Source organism: Halichoerus grypus, chromosome 1 (genome assembly GCF_964656455.1).
Source record: "Halichoerus grypus chromosome 1, mHalGry1.hap1.1, whole genome shotgun sequence".
Classification (NCBI taxonomy): Eukaryota; Metazoa; Chordata; class Mammalia; order Carnivora; family Phocidae; genus Halichoerus; species Halichoerus grypus.
The window spans coordinates 213,622,499-213,641,161 of record NC_135712.1 but is presented as its reverse complement, the minus strand read 5'-3'; the positions used below and the strand labels follow the sequence as shown (position 1 = coordinate 213,641,161).

Sequence of the window (18,663 nt, the reverse complement as noted above, 5' to 3'; positions counted from 1 at the left end):
GCAATCTCATTTTCTATTTCATTTCCTCTCTAGCCGGAGGTTCACAAGTCTATTTTGCATTTGTGTCCTAATCTGACCCTATCAGATCTTTGGCTTGAGGGAACAAAATGGCATTCCATTCAGTATTTTTATCCTTTATAAAGAGCCAAGCTCAATGCTTGGTACATAGTAGGCTCTTAGGGCGTCTTTCTTGTATCATCCATGAATGATATTCTTATTAGCACAAAAAAAAACACCCTAAGGTAAATCTTCCCCTACACTCAGGCTGTCAAAAGGAGAGGGACTACATTGCTCTCCCTGCCCCCCCCCTCCCGCTGGGAGAAGGGGAGATGCGCATCTGCCAAAAGCAATGCAAGTTGGAATCTGAACTCTAAGCCTGTGCACCCCTCATTCCCACAAATGCTTTGCACATTTTGCTTTGTAAAGCACTGTCCAGCCCTGATAGCATTTACACTGAGGGTTAATTCGGGGGCTTTAAACACCTACATCTGTGTTCATGACACTTTTGAGGTTAATTTTTACAAGGCAAATGTATGAGCCATTTGAAGGACATGGGTTTTTTGGTTTGGTTTTTTTTAAGATTTTATTTATTTATTTATTTGACAGAAAGAGAGAGGGGGTGAAAGAAAGAGCACAAGCAGGGGGAGCAGCAGAGGAAGAGGGAGAAGCGGTCTCCCCACTTGCTGCAGGGCGCAATCCCAGGACCCTGAGATCATGACCTGAGCTGAAAAGGCAGACGCTTGACCAACTGAGCCACCCAGGGGCCCCTGAAGGACACATTTTCAGCAGATGGGTATCCAGTTTCCCATTCTTAATAAATTTTATTTTTTTTAAAGATTTTATTTATTTATTTGAGAGAGAGAGAGTGAAAGAGAGAGCACGAGAGGGGGGAGGGTCAGAGGGAGAAGCAGACTCCCTGCTGAGCAGGGAGCCAGATGGGGGACTTGATCCTGGGACTCCAGGATCATGACCTGAGCTGAAGGCAGTCGCTTAACCGAGCCACCCAGGCGCCCCCATTCTTAATAAATTTTAATCTTTAATCTTTAAGTGTATTGAGCTCCCACTGTGTACTGGTCTCCACATCAGGCACTTCCCAGCACTTCCTTGCAAATTGGGGCATTTCGTTGATGAAAAGCGAAGGTTTTCATTAAAAGGTGGGTCAATTTCCTCTCAAATGAATAGAATGCTTATTACGAAAATTCAATTTCGTGTAAATTGAATAAGGAGAATAGTGAGATTTAAGTCCTTCCATCCACTGTTACGCTTTATGGAGAGGTGTTCTGTCCCTCAGCTGCAGAGATGGAATCGGGTATTGACAGGGTACCTGTCCCCAGCGCTATCCCCAGACCCACGTTTAGCAGAAGCCCGTGGAAGGAGTTGGGCTTCAGCAGAGAGCGAAAGCATCCACAGCCGGGTTCAGGGTCTGCAATAATAAATACAGGCCGGGGTAAAGGGTGGGGAAGAACCATGAGAAAAAAAGTCACCTCTGCAGGGAGGCTGAGCTGCGCATGCGCCAGCCCAGAGGCTGGGATGTCCAGGAGGCGACGGCAGCGGCCCCTGCTGACCAGCAGCCGCCATTGCATGCCCCTCGGATCTGCCTTTTGATGCTCATTGAGCGCTTATAGGATGTCGGCCACCACCCTTTCAATCAATTAATTCACTTAATCCTCTTCACACCTTGGGCTTTGGCTAAGCTCCTTTGTGCGGGAGAAAACGGAGGCTCAGAGAAGTTAAGTGATTTGATCAAAGTCTCACAGCTGATTCAGAGCCAAGTGACTCAGAAAGGCATGGTTTAGTAGTGCATACACATAATGGAAGGTTCTTCAGCCTTAGGAAGGACGAACAGTCCTGCACCTGCCACGAGGTCTGAGGACACCGTGCTCAGTGAGAGGAGCCAGACACAGAGGGACACATTCTGCAGGACCCCACTCCCAGAAGGTCCCCAGAGGGAATCCCGTCCACAGAGACAGAGAAGAGATGGTGGGAGCTGGGGCTGGGGCAGGGGGTGGGGAGTCCGTGCTTCATGGGGACAGAGTCTCCGTGTGGGGAGATGGAAAGTTCTGGAGACGGAGGGTGGGGGTGGTTGCACAAGAGTGTGAATACCTGGGGCGCCTGGGTGGCTCAGTCGGTTAAGTGTCCGACTCTTGATTTCGGCTCAGGTCATGATCTCAGGGTTGTCAGATCGAGCCCGGCGCCTGGCTCCAAGCTCAGTACAGAGTCTGCTTGAGATTCTCTCTCTCCTTCTGCCCCTCCCCCTGCTTGTGCTCGCGCTCTCTTCCTCAAATAAATAAATACAATGTTTAAAAAAAAAAAAAGAGGGGCGCCTGGGTGGCTCAGTCGTTGGGCGTCTGCCTTCCGCTAGGGTCATGATCCCAGGGTCCTGGGATCGAGCCCCGCGTCGGGCTCCCTGCTCAGCGGGAAGCCTGCTTCTCCCTCTCCCACTCCCCCTGTTTGTGTTCCCTCTCTCGCTGTGTCTCTCTCTGCCAAATAAGTAAATAAAATCTTTAAAAACAATTATAAATGTTATGTATATTTTACCACAATAAAAAAAAGACAACATGGTTTAATCAGGGAGCAAATCTGCCCCACGGCTATTACCTGGACATGTTTCAGATCTGGTTAACTGAAGCTAGACATGGTGAGTTTAAATTCTGGTTCTGGGGGCGCCTGGGTGGCTCAGTCGGTTAAGTGTCTGCCTTAGACTCAGGTCATGATCCCAGGATCCTGGGATCCAGTCCTGCATCGGGCTCCTTGCTTGCCAGTTTGCTTCTCCCTCTGCCTGCCGCTCCCCCTGCTTATGCTCTCTCTCTCTCTCTCTCTGACAAATAAATAAATAAAATCTTTTGAAAAAATAAATAAATTCTGGTCCTGCCCTCCCTGACTGTGTGACCTTGGGCATGTTACTTAACCTCTCTGAGCTCCAGATTTTGCATGTAAAATATTGAATAATTACAGAACCTATTTGATTATGGGGCTGGCTCTTGTGAGGCTTGAAGAAAATAATACCTAGTATACAGTATTCCCTTCTTAAGAGTTTACTCCTGTTTAAAAAAAAAAAAAGGATTTACTCCTGTTATGAGCTGAATTATGTGCCCCCCCAAAATAATATACTGAAGTCCTAACCCCCGGTACCTCAGAATTTAAGTGTATTTGGAGATAAGGTTTTTGTTTTTGTTTTTTAAAGATTTTATTTATTTATTCATGAGAGACACAGAGAGAGAGAGAGGCAGAGGGAGAAGCAGGCTCCCAAGGAGCAGGGAGCCCGATGTGGGACTCGATCCCAGGACCCTGGGATCATGACCTGAGCTGAAGGCAGACGCTTAACCATCTGAGCCACCCAGGCGCCCCTTGGAGATAAGGTTTTTATGGGGTAATGTTGTAATGAGGTCGCTACAGCAGGCCCTCATCCGATGTGACAGCAGTCCTATTGGTCGGATTAGGACGCAGAGTGAAGACCATGTTGAGGACACAGCAAGAAGACGGCCATTTGAAAGCCAACAAGAGAGGCCTCGGGAGAACCGGCCCTGCCGATACCTCGACCTCAGGACTTCCGGCCTCCAGAACTGGAAGACAAATATTAAGCCCCACTGTGTAGTGTTTTGTTATTAAGCCATAGCAAACCATCTTAAAAACAAAACAAAACAAAACATCTCAATCACCGGGTCAATGTTTTAACAGTACTTTTTTTTAACACCACTTAAAAAAATCCAAGTGAATGCAAAAACGTCCATGATAAACAAGACATCAAATTTTTATTTTTAAATTTTTTTAAAGATTTTATTTATTTATTTGAGAGAGAGAGTGAGTGCAAGAAAGCATGAGCAGGGGGGAGGGTCAGAGGGAGAGGGAGAAGCAGACTCCCCACCGAGCAGGGATTCCAAGGGCAGGGCTGGATTCATGACCTGAGCCAAAGACGGGATGCTTAACCGACTGAGACACCCAGGAGCCCCAAGACATCAAATTTTAAACCCAGACAGGACCAGTATTCCGGATTTTCCCATTTGCCCCAGGGTCCAGCACGGCTTGCAAACAGCTCTTCAGTGTGTAGTTCTGCAAGATGGCCCATGTTGCCTTCAAATCCCGAGAAAACCAGTGTTGCCTTGCATCCTCCCAAAGCAGCCTTAGGGAGAGACATATTGCACCCCACGGAGGGTCAAGCAAACAGGTTTAGGGAAGTCTGGCAAAGCTAAGTGGTGAGAACAGCAACTCCAGGGAAAAGCTGGAGTCCAGGGTCACTGAACTCTGCAGAGGCTTTAAGGAAAAGACAGACTCGCTTCTCCCCTTCCGAGGGGTTTCGCCGTAGCAGCCGTAACACCACAGGTTACAGAGGCTTACATTGAGAGTCTGGGAGGACAAGTGAAGGGGACCATCTCTTCTGGGCTCCACTTCCGTGAGGACACCCAACACGCCCTTAGGGACTTGATTAGAGCTCTAGGCAAACCGTTTTGCATTTCTCTGTTTTGAAGCTGCCCCTACGACCTCCAGCCTGGGGACTTTCCAGGGGCCGCACCCCTCCCCACCCATCCGCTGTGCAGCCTGGCTCCACCTTTTTGCCTGGAATTCTTCACATCCCTCAGACCAGGAGCTCCTAGGTTTCTTCAGTCATCTCCTGGGAGATTCCCTGCCCTCGGGGAGCTGACCAGCTGGAGGAAATAGTTGATCACATATTTGCACAAATTGAACCTTTCAAATTGGGCTTGGAAGGAGAGATAGACTAAGCAAAGGAGATAGCCGAACAGAGGAGGGCTATGATCTAGCCTGGGAGGATCAGGGAGGGCTGCCTGGAGGAGGTGACTCTTAAAATTTGTTCCCCGTGGGTAGCCTGGGTAGCTCAGTCGGTTGAGCATCTGACTCTTGGTTTCAGGTCGTGATCTCAGGGTTGTGAAATTGTGTCTGCGTGGGGCCCACACTCAGCACAGAGTTTGCTTTCTCCCTCTCCCTCTGCCCCTCTGCCCCTCCTCCCCTCCTCCCCTCCTCCCTCCCCCACCCTTTGGTCCCACGCACGCGCTGTCTCTCGCATGTGCGTGCGCTCTCGCGCTCTCTCTCTCTCAAAATAAATAATCTTGTTTTAAAAATGTAAAAACCACTTTTAGCTCCTGGGGCATACAAAAACAGGCAGTAGGGTGGATCTGGGCAGGGGGTGGCAGTTTGCCATCCCCTGCTCTAGGAGAAGGGTGTCCCTATGATTTATCATCCAAACAGGAACACTTTATGTTGGCAAAGTTGTGATTGAAGTTTAACCAATATACAGAAAGGGCATAAATCAAATGCAAAAAATCTGATGGCTTTCAGAAACTAAGCACACCATGGTAACCAACATGGAGATTAAAATACAGACTGTGGGGCTCAGTGGGTTAAGCATCTGACCCTTGATTTCGGCTCAGGTCATGATCTCAGGGTCCTGGGATAGAGCTCCGCAGGCTTGGCGGGGAGTCTGCTTGAGATTCTCACCCCTCCCCCCTCCCCCTGCCAAGCATGCTCGCTCTCTCTCTCAAAATAAATAAATAGATAAATCTTTAAAATATGGACTGTGACCAGCCCTCAGATACACTAGAAATGCCACCATGTCTCTTCCAGTCACTACCACCCCAAAAAACCACCATCATGTCTTCTAATGACATTAGATTAATGGGGTGCTGTTTGTGAATTTTGTATGTGTTCAATCATGCAGCATGGCCTACTCCCAATGCTGTTTTTCCTTTTGAGACCCTGGCACAACGCATTTGTCCCTTTCCCTATTGGTGGGTATTTGGACTGTTTCCAGTTTGGGGCAGTCAAGACTAACGCCGCTATGGAACATTCTAGCACATGTCCCAACAGCATTTCTGTTGGGTACATACCGCAGAGTGGAATTGCTGAGTCATACACCATGCCTGATTCCAGCTCCAGTGGATGCATCCATCCACCAAAGTGCAAACCAGGATGATTTTGAAAGCAAAACGAATGTTAATTTCATGGTACCAGGATGACTGTAAGCCAGGCTTCTCCCAGGACCCTGGGGTGTGTGGTTCCCCCAGAGTATAGGGGAGCATATGAGTAGAGACCCCAGTGAAGAAGAACCTTATGTACAGCATGCTTGCTGTAAGTCTCATTTGTAAACGGGGATGGATAATCCTCGCCCTGCATCAGTAGTAGCACCCAGGAACCATTCTGTCCCCCACGGGACACTGGGCCGTGTCTGGGGACATCTGTAGTTGTCACAAATGGGGGTGTTCCTGGCATCAAGTGGGTGGGGACCAGGAATGCTGCTCAACACCCCCAGTGCTTAGGACGCCCCACAGTGCCCAGCAGAGCCGCACTTTAGAGAATGATCGGGTCCTGAATGTTTACAGTGCTGAGAGGGAGCAAAAACCTATTATGCGATCTTTTTTTTTTTTTTTTTAATAGTGTGCTCTAGGGGCTGGCTCAGTCAGCAGAGCATGTGAGTCTTGATCTCAAGGTCATGAGTTCAAGCCCCACGTTTGGGGTAGAGATTGCTAAATGTAAATAAATAAATAGATAGATAGATAGATAGATAGATAGATAGATAGATAGATAGATAGATAACTCTAAATTTTTGGAGCGTGGATGATATTCATCTATCCTGCATGTATCTAGTGAGCACCTCCTGTCTACCAGACATTGACTGAGGTGCTGGGGACACGGAACCATCATCCCTGTCCTGGTGGGGCTTATATTCTAGTGGGACATGGCAGGGAGAAGCATGAATACAGTATATGATATGTCAGATGGTGAGAAGTGCTGTAGAGGAAGCTGAAATAGGATTAGGGGCTGGAAGCACTGGGGTCAGATGGTGGTACAGATTTCATATGTATAAGTACTTAGAAGAGCAGAGACCTGAAGATCAGGGGCAGAGCAATGTGGGTGTCTGGGGGAAGGGCTTTCCAGGTTGGGGGGGCAGCATGTGCAAAGGTCCTGGGGCAGGACCATGCCTGGAGTGCTGAAGGAACAGTGAGGAGGCCCTGTGCCTGGAGCAGAGTGAGGGAGAAGGAGAGGACAGGGAGGGGATGGGGCGGGTCTGGCAGGGCCTTGGCAGCCACTGGGAGTACTGGGGCTTTTCCCCCTGGAGAGGTGGGAGTCCTGGAAGGCTGTGGGTAGAGGAGTGCGGCATCTGCCTCGGGTGCTTGCTGGTGCCCTCTGGTGGCTGCTGCGGGGACGACAAAATAGGGGCAGCAGAGGGCCCTGGCGATTGCCCTGGCCCAGGCAGGAGATCCTGGGGCTTAGGAATAAACAAATGTGCCCCGCCCCCCCCAGCACACTGAAATATTATTATGTCCTAAAGGGGAGGGAAGCACTGGCATACACTATAATGTGGCTGGACCTTGAAAACATGATGTTCAGTGAGAGAAGCAACATAAAGGTCATATAGCACGTGATTCAATCTGTAAGAAACGTCCACGACAGACAAATCCACAGAGACAGAAAGTGGGTTAGCGGTTAACAGGGGTTGGGGGAGGAGGAATGGGGAGCCATGGCTAAGGACTGTTGGGTTTCTTTTTAGGGTGATAGAAATGTTTTAAAATTAGAATATGGTGATATGAAAACTCATTATACACTTACGTTGTTTATGGATGGGGCGCCTGGGTGGCTCAGTAGGTTAAGTGTCTGCCTTCGGCTCAGATCATGATCCTGGGGTCCTGGGGTCCTGGGTTCGAGCCTCGCATCAGGCTCCCTGCTCAGTGGGGAGCCTGCTTCTCCCTCTCCCTCTGTTGCTCCCCCTGCTTGTGCGTTTTCTCTCTCTCAAATAAGTAAATTAAAAAATCTTTAAAAAAAAAAAAAGTGTTTGGGGATGAAATTAACACTTAAGTCAGTGGACTGTTAAGTAAAGCAGCTTGCTCTCCCTAATGTAATGGGCCTCATCCAATCAGTTGAAGGCCTGAATAAAGCAAAAAGACTAATCTCCCCCAAGCAAGAAGGAATTCCACAAGCTGATGGCCTTCGCATCTGAATTGAGATGGCAGCTCTTCCTTGGGTCCCCAGCCTGCAGATTTTGGACTTGCATTTCCACAGTGGCATAAGCAAATTCCTTAAAGCAAACCTTCCTCCCTCCCTCTCTCCCTCCCCCTTCCTCTCTCTCTATGTATGCATACGCATGTATGTATCTATATATGCACAGGCACACATCCCTACAGTGCATGCATAAACACAGGTTTGCATGCACATATATGCACGTGTGCACATACACACGTGCATATATTTACGTGTGCACACATATACACACACCTGTGTATGTCTGTATATTCTATACTGCACGTGTTCTTTCTATGTAACACATACCTACTACATATACACAGTGTATCTGTAAAATGCACCAGTAACAAACATATTGCCGTCAACATCTCAAGATCCTTCTATCTTTTTGCTTCATCCTCCCTAGAGTATTGCCCTCACCCTCGTGGCCCGAGATGGCGCACCACAGGTCCACATTGCAGCCAATAGGAAGAAGGAAAGAGGAAAAGGAAAAGGAGTGTAAATATCACTATCATCATTGGCCAGAATTTTGTCACATGACCATACCTAGATGCAAGGGAATCTGGGAAATGTAGTCTTTATTCTAGGAGGCTGTGTCCAGCTTACAATAAGAAGTCTTATTACTGGCAGAGGGACAGATATGAGGGAACAATTCGTCTTTACCACCCTGTGATAATGCTAAGAATTCTGTGCAGCTTGCCACCTCTTGGAACACCCAGCACAAATTTTTCCACAAATCACACACTTCCAAATTTACCAATGCAGAGCTTGGGACTTATATAAGAATACATCTCTATGGAATAAATTCCTAAAAGTGAAATTGTCAGGTCAAATTGTATGGCTACTTTTAATTTTTAATAATGACATGAATGTGGGGCGACTGGGTTGCTCAATCAGTTAGGTGGCTGACTGTTGGTTTCGGCTCAGGCCATGATCTCATACGTCATGGGATCGAGCCCCGTGTTGGGATCCGCGCTCAACAGGGACTCTGCTTGAGGACTTTCTCTCTTTCTCCCACTCTCTACTCCTCCCCCTACTTGTGCTCTTTCATGCTCTCTCTCTCTTTAAAATTAATAAATCTTTAAAAAAATAATAACACGAATGTCAGGGTGCCTGGCTAGCTTAGATAGTGGAGCATGCGACTCTTTATCTCAGGGTTGTGAATTCGAGCCCCTGTTGGGTGTAGAAATTGCTCAAAAAAATAATAACACGAATGTCCAATATTATACATGGGATCAGATTACATATACTACTTTTTTTTAAAAGGTAAATTGTACTTCTTTTTAAATTTTATTTATTTATTTGACAGAGAAAGACACAGCAAGAGAGAGGACACAAGCAGGGGGAGTGGGAGAGGGAGAAGCAGGCTTCCCACTGAGCAGGGAGCCCGATGTGGGGCTCGATCCCAGGACCCTGGGATCATGACCTGAGCCGAAGGCAGACGCTTAACAACGGAGCCACCCAGGCGCCCCTACATATACTACTTTTAAGATGCTTCTGGTATTTTTATTACGAGTATTTTCAAATGTACTGTGGTGGACAGACTCGTAGGGTGGCCCTCCAAATCCACACCTCCTGGTATTCACACCCTTGTGCAATCTCCCCCCCTTGAGCGTGGGTGAGACCTGTGACTTGCTTCTAACAGAACACAGCAGAAGTGGTAGATGTCAACCCCATGAATTGGTTACATAGGATTCCAGTCTCTAGCACATGAGTTGTCTCTCTCACTTGCTGGTTGGGATGGAGTGAGCATCCATGTTGGGAAGGTTCCTGTGACAAGTCCTGGAGGGTGGCTTCTAGCTGACAGCCAGCAAGGAGCTGAGTCCCTCAGTCCTACAACCACAAGGAACTGAATTCTGCCCATAACCACAGCACACTTGGAAACATTTCCTTCCTCAATCAGGCCTTCAGATGAGACCATGGCCCAGCGCACAACTAGATTTCAGCTCAGACTCTATGAAGCAGAACCGCATAAGCTGTGCATTGGATGCCTGAACTACAGGAGCCGTGAGCTGATAAATAGGTATTGTTTTAAGCTACTAAATAAGTGGTTATTTATTACATAGCAATAGCTACGCATTCAAGTGAAAGGGACTGGTATAAAGAATCATCACGTATCAGTCACAATTATTCAACAACAATCAAGATTTTGCAAGCTTGTAATAAGTCCTATCATGAAATATATTCAAAATTTATGGAATTTACAAAAAATGTCATTTTAGGGACGCCTGGGTGGCTCAGATGGTTGAGCATCTGCCTTTGGCTCAGGGTCATGATCTCCAGGTCCTGGGGTCCTGGGGTCCTGGGGTCCTGGGATCGAGCCCCACATCAGGCTTCCTGCTCCGTGGGAGTCTGCTTTCTCTTCCTCTCCGCCCCCAACTCGTGCTCTCTCTCTCTCTCTCTCTCAAATGAATAAATTAAAAATACCTTTTTACTGTTTTTCTTCTTCTTTTGAACAGTGTATCAATTTCCTAGGACTGCTATAACAATGTATCCCAAACTGGGTGTCTTAACTGACAGGAACTTGTTGTCTCCCAGCTCTGAAGTCCAGAAGTCCAAAATCAAGGTGTCGGTGGTATTGGATCTTCTGAGGCCATAAGAAGGGATCTGTCCCATGCCTCTCCCCCAGTTCTGGTAGCCTCAGGTGTTCCTTGTCTTGTAGATGGGCTTCTCCTTGTGTCCGCACATTGTCTTCCCTCTGTACATGTCCAAATCTTCCATTTCTATAAGGACACTAGTCATACTGGGCTTGAGCCCTTCGTAATGACCTCATCTCTTGATCATTTACAAAGACACTACTTCCAAACAAACTCCATTCACAGGTCCTGGGGGTCAGGACTCCAACATCTTTTGGGGAGGCACAATTCAACCCATAACAGACAGGACTCAACAACAAAGTCCACGGTTAAATTTAGTTGCTGTGTCTCTTGAATCTCTTCATTGGAACCGTTCTCCCTCCCCCAGCTTGCTTTTCCGAATATGACCCCATTGAAGAAACCAGGTCGGTTGTGCCGAAAAGTGTTGCACATTCTTGGATGTGTTAATGTGCTTCCTTGGGGCGTCCGTGTCCGTTAGCCATCTGGTCTAGCCTTGATAAAATGGCAGTTAGGCTGGAGTCTTGGTCGAGTTCAGGTTCAACTTTTGGAGAAAAAAAAAAAAAAAAAAAAAAAAGCTTGCTAGGTGGTGCTATTTGCTTCCTATTGCATTATACCAGGAGGTTCAGAATGCTGCATGTCCCAAGTAGAGTGATTCTAAAATTGATGTGAATGACGAGGTGATGGGAACCCAACCCCTCCAGGGTCAAGTCATCCTTCCATCGATGGCTTTGACTATGAATTATCTTTGCTGGAATCAATGATTTCTTTAGCAGTTGCAAAATGTCAACTTTCTAATTCCCTCAAAATGTAAGGCTTTCCCTTTTTCCCTGTTTTCAAAAATTGAGCTGTAATTGACATACAGATTAGTTCCAGGTGTATAACACACTGATCCGATATTCATGTTAAACGTAGACTTTCTAATTCCTATATCGATTGGCTGGAATTCTGTAAAAAAAAATCTTCCCCTTATCAGCTAGAGCTATTCGATTCCACTGAAATAAAGTTTGTAGGGTAAAGGCTGATTAAATGCTTAATTCTCTCCCTTTGAAAGCCTGCTTTGATAGGAGTGGGTGCCCTAGTTACCTCCAAGGGTGACTAGGGGTAGCTTAGTTTTCTTCTTCCTCTTTCTGCTTTTATGAAGTGACATTAGGAACTCATGGTTTTCTGTACTTGCAACATGCCTGGCCAATTGCGGTCACCTCATTACTCTTTGAAAGCTGCCTTTCCCCCCATGTAAAATCATGTTGTGTAGACCTCCACCATTCCACTAAGTCCAAAATGTCATCCATGGTAAGCATGACATTATTCCCACGGCTTATGTACTAGTGAGAAAGAAATTACATCATCCATCAATCTACATCACACAACTGATGGTAAGGAGCATCTTAATTTCAGTGAGATTAAAACAGGAAGACGCAAACACATTTGAATTTCTTTTTTTTTTTAAGATTTTATTTATTTATTTGACAGAGAGAGACACAGCAAGAGAGGGAACACAAGCAGGGGGAGTGGGAGAGGGAGAAGCAGGCTTCCCGCTGAGCAGGGAGCCCAATGTGGGGCTCGATCCCAGGACCCTGGGATCATGGCCTGAGCCGAAGGCAGACGCTTAACGTCTGAGCCACCCAGGCGCCCCTGAATTTCTTTTAAAAGTCATGTTGTGTAACAGCCTATTTTGCTCTTTTTTAAAAAAGCTTTTTATTTTGAGGGGCAAACCGATCTGCTATGGCTGAGCATGTAAGCTATTTCCAGATGGTCACAGGTGTGAATAGCCCAGCCACAAATATTCAGGTGCATACCTTTTTATGTATTTATTTTCTTAGAGTGACCCTGGCAAGTCATTTAATCACTCATGACCTCCATTTTCTCAGCTGTAAATTGGAACCAATAAAAGTGCCCATTCCATGTGATTTCCACGTGGGTAAAGTGATAACATATGTGAGGTGCATAAAACAGGACTCAGCATCTAGTAAATATTAGCCAGTATTATTATTATTATCGCTGTCTTCGTTATTGTTATTTCCTGGGGAAGATTCCTTTTCCAGAAAGTCAATCAACTCAGCTCTTTTACAAACTGGCTCTTTGAAATATTATCAGCTTCTCTTTCTTCCCATTAAAAAAAAAAATACTGGGGCACCTGGGTGGCTCAGTCAGTTGAGTGTCCGACTCTTGATTTCTGCTCAGTCATGATCTCAGTGTCCTGAGATTGAGCCCAGGGTCGGGCTCCACACTCAGCGGGAAGTCTGCTTGAGATTCTTTACCCCTCTCTTCCCCTCACCCTCTGCTCCTCACCCTGCTTGCACTCTCCTCTAAAAATCTTTTTTTTTTTTTTTAAAGATTTTATTTATTTATTTGAGAGAGAGAGAATGAGAGGGAGAGAGCACATGAGAGGGGGGAGGGTCAGAGGGCGAAGCAGACTCCCTGCCGAGCAGGGAGCCTGATGTGGGAGTTGATCCAGGGACTCCAGGATCATGACCTGAGCCGAAGGCAGTCGCTTAACCAACTGAGCCACCCAGGCGCCCGTAAAATCTTTTTTTTTTAAAGATTTTATTCACTTGACAGAGAGAGAGAGCGAGAGAAGGAACACAAGCAGGGGGAGTGGGAGATGGAGAAGCAGGCTTCCCCCCGAGCAGGGAGCCTGATGCAGGACTCGATCCCAGGACCCCGGGATCATGACCTGAGCCAAAGGCAGACGCTTAACGACTGAGCCACCCAGATGCCCCAACAAATAAACAAAATCTTTAAAAAATAAAATAAAATACTAAAAACCTAGGACAGATAGAAAAGGCAAGAGATGAAGCAATCACAAAGATCGACTGGGGAAGCAATGGGTTTCAGGAATAGAGGACTGGGGCTTTGCTTCTTTTGAACATTTTGTCCCTAATAAAAAAAGGCAGTCAAAGATTACTTATTTGAGAAAGAGAGAGAGTGAGTGTGCACCCGTGCAAGGGTGGGGAGGGACAGAGGGAGAGGGCAAGAAAGTCTCAAGCGGACTCCTCGTTAAGTGTGAGCCCAAGGCGGGGCTCAATCTCACGACCCTGAGATCACGACTTGAACTGAAACCAAGAGTCAGAGGCTTAAACAACTATGCCACCCGGGCACCCTGATAATTTTTTTAAAAGATTTTATCTATTTATTTGAGAGATAGAGAGAGGGCACGAGCAGGGGGGAGGGTCGGAGGGAGAAGGAGAAGCAGACTCCCTGCTGAGCAGGGAGGCCAATTAGGGACTCCATCCCAAGACCCTGGGATCATGACCTGAGCAGAAGGCAGATGCTTAGCCAACTGAGCCACCCAGGCACCCAATTTTTGTCTTTTTTATACCTAAAAAAGTAGTAAAATATACGTAACATAAACTTTACTCTCAATTCTATTCTGTTGGTCAGTATGTCTGTGCAGAGGCCAGCACCACACTCACTGTTTTAATCACATAGCTTTATAGTAAATTTTCAAATCAGGAAATGTGAGTCCTCAGATTCGTTCTTTTTTTTTCTTCAAAATTGTATTGGCTATTTGGGGGTCCCTTGAGATTCAATATGAATTTTAGGATGGATTTTTCTATCTTTGCAAAAAAAGTGATTGGGATTTTAATGTGGATTACATTGAATTTGTCGACTGATCGCTTTGGGTAGTTTTTGACATCTTAATAATATTAAATGAGGCACCCACGGAATAGGAGAAAATATTTGTAAATCATATATCTGATGTGGGGTTAATGGCCACAATATATAAAGAATTCCTATAGCTCAACAACACAAAACACAAACAACCCAATTAAAAGAAGGCAGGGGGTGCAAAAGACTTGAATAGACATTTCTTTTTTTTTTTTTTTTTTTTTAAGATTTTATTTATTTGCGAGAGACAATGAGAGACAGCATGAGAGGGAGGAGGGTCAGAGGGAGAAGCAGACTCCCTGCTGAGCAGGGAGCCCGATACGGGACTCGATCCCGGGACTCCAGGATCATGACCTGAGCCGAAGGCAGTCGCTTAACCAACTGAGCCACCCAGGCGCCCCAACATTTCTTTTTTTTTTTTAAGATTTTATTTATTTATCTGACAGAGAGAGGGATAGAGAAAGAGAGAGCACAAGCAGGGGGAGCGGCAGGCAGAGGGAGAGGGAGAAGCAGGCTCCCTGCCAAGCAAGGAGCCTGATGCAGGACTCGATCTCAGGACCCCGGGATCATGACCTGAGCTGAAGGTAGATGCTTAACCGACTGAGCCACCCAGGCGCCCCTTGAATAGACATTTCTGCAAAGAAGATATACACATGGCCAATAATTGCATGAAGAAATGAGCATCCTGAGCATGATTTCTTAGGAAATGCAAATCAAAACTCCAATGAGATACTAACGACTTCACACCCATTAGGATGGCTGTTGTTAAAACGAAACAAAACAAAAAACCAGAAAGTAACAAGTGTTGTTGGGAGAGTGGAGAAATCGGAACTCTTGTGTACTATTGGCAGGAACAGAAAATGCACCAGCCACTGTACAAAACAGTATGGCAGTTCCTTAAAAAGTTAAACATAGAACTACCACATGACCCAGCAATTCCACTTCTGGGTATTTACCCAAAAGAGTTGAAAGCATGTTCTCAAAGAGCTATTTGTACACCCAGTGCTCATAGCAGAATTATTCAGAACGGCCAAGGGGTGGAAGCATCCATCGATGGATGAGCGGATAAACAAAACGTGGCCCATCCATACGACAGAAGATGATGCAGCCTGAAAAACGAAGGACATTCTGACACCTGCTACAACATGGAGGACATCATGCTCATCAAAATAAGCCAGTCTCAAAAGGACAAACACTGTATGAATCCACTCCCAGGAGGTCCCCAGAGGAGTCCCGTCCACAGAGACAAATAGGAGATGGTGGGAGCCAGGGCTGGGCAGTGGGTTGGGAGACCGTGCTTCACGGGGACAGAGTCTTTGTGTGGGGAGATGGAAAGTTCTGGAGACAGAGGATGGGGGTGGCTGCACGACAGCATGAATGCGCTTCATGCCGCTGAGCTGTGCACTTTAAAATGGTTAAGATGGTACAGTTTTTTTTTTTTTAAAGATTCTATTTATTTGACAGAGACACAGCGAGAGAGGGAACACAAGCAGGGGGAGTGGGAGAGGGAGAAGCAGGCTCCCCGCTGAGCAGGGAGCCCAATGTGGGGCTCGATCCCAGGACCCTGGGACCATGACCTGAGCCGAAGGCAGACGCCCAACGACTGAGCCACCCAGGTGCCCCAAGATGGTACAGTTTTTAAAGATTTATTTTATTTTAGAGAGAGAGAGAGTGATAGAGCGAGTGGGGGTAGGGCCAGAGTGAGAGAATCCCCAAGCAGATGCCCCACTGAGTGTGGAGCCTGCCATGGGGCTCGATCCCACAACCCAGGAGACCATGACCTGAACCAAAATCAAGAGTCAGACGTCTAACCGACTGAGCCACCCAAGTGCCCCTAAGATGGTACATTTTATGTTTTGTGTATTTTATCACAATTGGAAATTAAGAAAGAAAACAGAATGGAAGGAGAGAGAGGGAGAGAGGAAGAGCCAAATCTAGCCTCACAACTGTTTTTGTATAGCCCTTGAGCTAAAGATGGTTTATCTTTTTTTATTTAAGATTTTATTTTTTTTAAAGATTTTATTATTTGTCAGAGAGAGAGACAGCACAAGCAGGGGGAGCGGCAGGCAAAGGGAGAGGGAGAAGCAGACTCTCCGCTGAGCAGGGAGCCCGATGCGGGGTTCGATCCCAGGACCCTGAGATCATGACCCGAGCCAAAGACAGACGTTTAACCGACTGAGCCACCCAGGCGCCCCTAAAGATGTTTTATCTTTTAATGTTTAAACAAAACAGGAGAATATTTCATAACACATGACAAAGTTATAAAATACAGATACCAGTATTCATAAAGTTTTATTGGCACATAACTATGCCTGTTAGTTTGCATATAGTCCACGGCTTCTGCCCCATGATGGCAAAATTGAGCAGTTGCTAGAAACACTGTATGTGTCCTGCAAAGCCAAAGATATTTCTTTTTTTGGGGGGGGGGGCAGTGCTTAGCACTTTTTTTTTTTTTAAGATTTTATTTATTTATTTGACAGAGAGAGACACAGCAAGAGAGGGAATACAAGCAGGGCGAGTGGGAGAGGGACAAGCAGGTTTCCCACGGAGCAGGAAGCCCGATGCGGGGCTTGATCCCAGGACCCTGAGATCATGACCTGAGCCGAAGGCAGACACTTAACGACTGAGCCGCCCAGGTGTCCCGCCAAAAATATTTCTTATCTCAACCTTTATGGAAACCATTTGTGGACCCCTGACCCAAAACATTGGTATATAGCAGGTGCTCAATATATGGAGAGATTATTACTCAGTATCTCATGGGGGGCCGGGCGCCTGGGTGGCCCAGTCCATTAAGCATCCGACTCTTGGTCTGGGTTCAGGTGGTGATCTCCGGGTTGTGAGATGGAGCCCTGTGTCAGCCTCCACACTCACCACAGAGTCGGCTTGGATCCTCTCTCCCTCTCCCTCTCCCTCTGCCCCTCCCTCCCCCATGTGCATGCACACGCCTGTGTGCTCTCTCTCTCAAATAAGTAAATCTTTAAAAAAAATATCTCATGGAAGAGTCTGCTGCAGTTTGACTGTGGTCTTGGAGTGGGTCAAACCTGGGTTAAGTTTCTGCCTCTGCCAAAGTCAGGCTGCTTCTCATCTCTGACTGAGCCACCCAGGCGCCCCTTTACAGAGCCTTTTTAAAACAGCCATAATATCACAATCGCACCTTAAACCATTAGAACCATGATAGTGGCAAGAATCTACACGTGTGATCAGATTTCACCACCACCAAAAAGTACATGTAAAAACTGGAGAAATCGAAACATCTGTACCTGAGTGGATCGTATTGTACCAACATCACTTTCCTGGTTTTGACAACACACGGTGTTTATGGAAGACGTTATCATTGGGGGAAGCTGGGGGAAGGCTAGGTAAAACTGTGTACTATCTTTGCGATTTCTTGCAAATCTGAAAACTGTTCGGAAAATTCAAAAATTGTAATAACAATAAAACAAACCCTGTAGGGACGCCTGGGTGTCTGAGTCGGTGAAGCCTCTGCCTTTGGCTCAGGTCATGATCCCAGAGTCCTGGGATCGAGTCCCCCACTGGACTCCTTGCTCACCCTGAGCCTGCTTCTCCCTCTGCCTGCCTCTCCCCCTGCTTGTGCTCAGGCGCACGTGCTCTCTCTCACAAATAAATAAAATCTTATCTTAAAAAAAAAACCCTATAAAATTAGGGTTTGGGTGATGTCAGTGAGGTCATGCACAATTGCAGAGTTGGACTCTTAAAAATTCTGATATTTTCATCATCATGGATTTTTTCTCTTGCATTCTTATTTTTTAAAAAATCACACTAACAGGGGCACCTGGGTGGCTCAGTCGGTTAAGCGTATGCCTTCAGCTCAGGTCACGATCCCAGCCTTCTGGGATCGAGTCCGGCGTTGGGCTCTCTGCTCAGCAGGAGCTTGCTTCTCCCTCTCCCTCTGCCTGCTGCTCCCCGTTTGTGTTCTCTCTCTCTCTCTCTGTTAAATACATAAATAAACCTTAAAAAAAAATCAACATACTTTGAGTGATTTGGGGTGCTTCCTTAAATTTCTCTTAATTCCTGCCCTGAGAATCATGAACTCAGGGTATGAGCCCTGGAACACACATTTTTTAAAATTTAAAAATAGTAATTATTATTTCTAAAGTAAACTCGCCCCCCAACGTGGGGCTGGAACTCACAACCCCGACATCCAGAGTCGCACGCTCTCCCGACGGAGCCAGCCGGGCGCGCCTGGAACACTCATTTTTGTCCTCTCGTCTCCCGCCTTTGACACAAGCAAGTTGGAGCCGCGCTGCCCGCGGGCGCTGGGGAGCCGACGAGGGCTCTAGAGCAGGGGAGGTTCCAGTTAGCGCAGATTCCAAAGGTTACTGTGGGTGGGGAGGCGGGACCCGCAGAGGGTCGCCCGCAGGGGCGGGGCAGAGCGAGCCGCGGGAAGCTGGGGAGGAGGGCCTCATTCCTCGGCCGGGGGCCAGCCGGGGGGCGCCGCGCCCGCTCGCCCTCGGCCGCGCCAGGA

General features: G+C 46.9%; 1 long non-coding RNA gene across 1 annotated transcript; it reads right to left on the bottom strand.

Moving 5' to 3' along the window:
- Positions 1–14,582: 14,582 nt before the first annotated feature.
- LOC144380128 (uncharacterized) lies at positions 14,583–18,631 on the bottom strand. Its single transcript, XR_013443941.1, has 2 exons — positions 18,329–18,631; positions 14,583–14,811 (listed from the first exon to the last, which is right to left on the bottom strand). It is a non-coding gene; the product is annotated as an uncharacterized LOC144380128 (long non-coding RNA).
- Between the last annotated feature and the right edge of the window lie 32 nt (positions 18,632–18,663).